This window comes from Ambystoma mexicanum, chromosome 14 (assembly GCF_040938575.1).
Source record: "Ambystoma mexicanum isolate Mex_15411 chromosome 14, UKY_AmexF1_1, whole genome shotgun sequence".
Lineage (NCBI taxonomy): Eukaryota > Metazoa > Chordata > Amphibia > Caudata > Ambystomatidae > Ambystoma > Ambystoma mexicanum.
In genome coordinates, this window is record NC_090940.1 from 569,862,500 (window position 1) to 569,866,495 (window position 3,996).

The window sequence follows — 3,996 nt, forward strand, 5'->3', positions numbered from 1 at the left end:
GGAGAGACACACGGACATGAGCGGGGGGTGAGCATCGGCTGGGGAGCGACACATGGACATGAGCGGGGGTGGGGGGAGGGAGAGAGACACACGGACATGAGCGGGGGTGGGCGGCGGGTGGGGAGATACACAAGGATATGAGCGGGGGTGGGCGGCGGGTGGGGAGAGACACACGGACATGAGCGGGGGGTGGGCGGCGGGTGGGGACGGACACACGGACATGAGCGGGGGGTGGGCGGCAGTTGGGGAGAGACACACGGACATGAGCGGGGGGTGGGCGGCGGGTGGGGAGAGACACACGGAAATGAGCGGGGGGCAGGGGGGAGGGAGAGAGACACACGGACATGAGCGGGGGGGTGGGCGGCGGATGGGGAGAGACACACGGACATGAGCGGGGGGTGGGCGGCGGGTGGGGAGAGACACACGGACATGAGCGGGGGGTCGGCGGCGGGTGGGGACGGACACACGGACATGAGCGGGGGTGGGAGAGACACACGGGGGGTGGGAGAGACACAGCGAGCAGCGGGGCATGAGCGGGGGTGGGCGGGAGGGAGAAAGACACAAGGACATAGCGGGGGGTGGGCGGGAAGGAGAAAGACACACGGACATGAGCGAAGGGTGGGCAGGAGGGAGAAAGACACATGGACATGAGCGGGGGGTGGGCGGCGGGTGGGGAGAGACACACGGACATGAGCGGGGGGTGGGCGGCGGGTGGGGAGAGACACACGGACATGAGCAGGGGGTGGGCGGCGGGTGGGGAGAGAAACACGGACATGAGCGGGGGTGGGCGGCGAGTGGGGAGAGACACACGGACATGAGCGGGGGGTGGGCGGCGGGTGGGGAGAGACACACGGACATGAGCGGGGGGTGGGCGGCGGGTGGGGAGAGACACACGGATATGAGCGGGGGTGAGCGGCGGGTGGGGAGAGACACACGGACATGAGCGGGGATGAGTGGGGAGGGAGAGAGACACACGGACATATGCGGTGGTGGGCGGCGGGTGGGGAGAGACACACGGACATGAGCGGGGGGTGGGCGGCGGGTGGGGAGAGACACACGGACATGAGCGGTGGGTGGGGGGAGGGAGAGAGACACACGGACATGAGCGGGGGGTGGGCGGCGGGTGGGGAGAGACACACGGACATGAGCGGGGGTGGGCGGTGGGTGGGGAGAGACACACGGACATGAGCGGGGGTGGGCGCCGGGTGGGGAGAGACACACGGACTTGAGCGGGGGATAGGCGGGGGGTGGGCGGTGGGTGGGGAGAAACACACAGACATGAGCGGGGGGGTGGGCGGCGGGTGAGGAGAGACACACGGACATGAGCGGGGGTGGGCGGTGGGTGGGGAGAGACACACGGACATGAGCGGGGGTGGGCGGCGGGTGGGGAGAGACACACGGACATGAGTGGGGGGTGGGCGGCGGGTGGGGAGAGACACACGGACATGAGCGGGGGGTGAGCGGCGGGTGGGGAGAGACACACAGACATGAGCGGGGATGGGTGGGGAGGGAGAGAGACACGAACATGAGCGCGGGGTGGGCGGCGGGTGGGGAGAGACACATGGACATGAGCGGTGGGTGGGCGGCAGGTGGGGAGAGACACACGGACATGAGCGGGGGAGGGCGGCGGGTGGGGAGAGACACACAGACATGAGCGGGGGTGGGCGGCAGGTGGGGAGAGACACACGGACATGAGCGGGGGGCAGAGTTGAGGGAGAGAGACACACGGACATGAGCGGGGTGGGCGGCGGGTGGGGAGAGACACACGGACATGAGCGGGGTGGGCGATGGGTGGGGAGAGACACACGGACATGAGCGCGGGGCAGGGGGGAAGGAGAGAGACAACCGGACATGAGCGGGGGGTGGGCGGCGGATGGGGAGGGACACACGGACATGAGCGGGGGTGGGTGGCGGGTGGGGAGAGACACACGGACATGAGCGGGGCGTGAGCGGTGGGTGGGGAGAGACACACGGGGCATGAGCGGGGAGTGGGCGGAGGGTGGGGAGAGACACACGGACATGAGCGGGGGGTGGGCGGCGGGTGGGGAGAGACACACGGACATGAGCGGGGGGTGGGCGGCGGGTGGGGAGAGACACACGGACATGAGCGGGGGGTGAGCGGCGGGTGGGGAGAGACACACGGAAATGAGCGGGGGTGGGCGGCGGGTGGGGAGAGACACACGGACATGAGCGGGGGGTGAGCGGCGGGTGGGGAGAGACACATGGACATGAGAGGGGGTGGGAGAGACACACGGGGGTGGGAGAGACACAGCGAGGAGCGGGGCATGAGCGCGGGTGGGCGTGAGGGAGAAAGACACACGGACATGAGCGGGGGTTGGGCGGGAAGGAGAAAGACACACGGACTTGAGTGGGGGGTGAGCGGCGGGTGGGGAGAGACACACAGACATGAGCTGGGGGTGGGCGGTGGGTGGGGAGAGACACAGGGACATGAACGGGGGTGGGTGGCGGATGGGGAGAGACACACGGACATGAGTGGGGGGTGGGCGGCGGGTGGGGAGAGACACACGGACATGAGCGGGGGTGAGCAGCGGGTGGGGAGAGACACACAGACATGAGCGGGGGTGGGTGGGGAGGGAGAGAGACACACGGACATGAGCGGGGGTGGGCGGCGGGTGGGGAGAGACACACGGACATGAGCGGGGGTGTGCAGCGAGTGGGGAGAGACACACGGACATGAGCGGGGGGTGAGCGGCGGGTGGGGAGAGACACACGGGGCATGAGCGGGGGGTGGGCGGAGGGTGGGGAGAGACACACGGACATGAGTGGGGGGTGGGCGGCGGGTGGGGAGAGACACACGGACATGAGCGGGGGGTGGGCGGCGGGTGGGGAGAGACACACGGACATGAGCGGGGGTGGGCGGCGGGTGGGGAGAGACACACTGACATGAGCGGGGGGTGGGCGGCGGGTGGGGAGAGACACACGGACATGAGCGGGGGTGGGCGGCACGTGGGGAGAGACACACGGACATGAGCGTGGGCGGACGGTAGGTGGGGAGAGACACACGGACATGAGCGGGGGTGGGCGGCGGGTGGGGAGAGACACACGGGCATGAGTGGGGGGTGGGCGGCGGGTGGGGAGAGACACACGGACATGACCGGGGGTGGGCGGCGGGTGGGGAGAGACACACGGACATGAGCGGGGGTTGAGCGGCGGGTGGGGAGAGACACACAGACATGAGCGGGGATGGGTGGGGAGGGAGAGTGACACACGAACATGAGCGGGGGTGGGCGGCGGGTGGGGAGAGACACACGGACATGAGCGGGGGGTGGGCGGCGGGTGGGGAGAGACACATGGACATGAGCGGTGGGTGGGCGGCAGGTGGGGAGAGACACACGGACATGAGCGGGGGTGGGCGGCGGGTGGGGAGAGACACACGGACATGAGCGGGGGTGGGCGGCGGGTGGGGAGAGACACACGGACATGAGCGGGGGGTGGGCGGCAGGTGGGGAGAGACACACGGACATGAGCGGGGGGCAGAGGGGAGGGAGAGAGACACACGGACATGAGCGGGGGGTGAGCAGGGGGTGGGGAGAGACACAGACATGAGCGGGGTGGGTGGGGTGGGAGAGAGACACACGGACATGAGCGCGGGTGGGCGGTGGGTGGGGAGAGACACATGGACATGAGCGGGGGGTGGGCAGCGGGTCGGGGAGAGACACATAGACATGAGCAGGGGGTGGTGGGGAGGGAGAGAGACACACGGACATGAGTGGGGGGTGGGCGGCGGGTGGGGAGAGACACACGGACATGAGCGGGGGGTGTGCGGCGGGTGGGGAGAGACACACGGACATGAGCAGGGGGTGGGCGGCGGGTGGGGAGAGACACACGGACATGAGCGGGGGTGGGCGGCGGGTGGGGAGAGACACACGGACATGAGCGGGGGTGGGCGACGGGTGGGGAGAGACACACGGACATGAGCGGGGGTGGGCAGCGGGTGGGGAGAGACACACGGACATGAGCGGGGGGTGGGCGGCG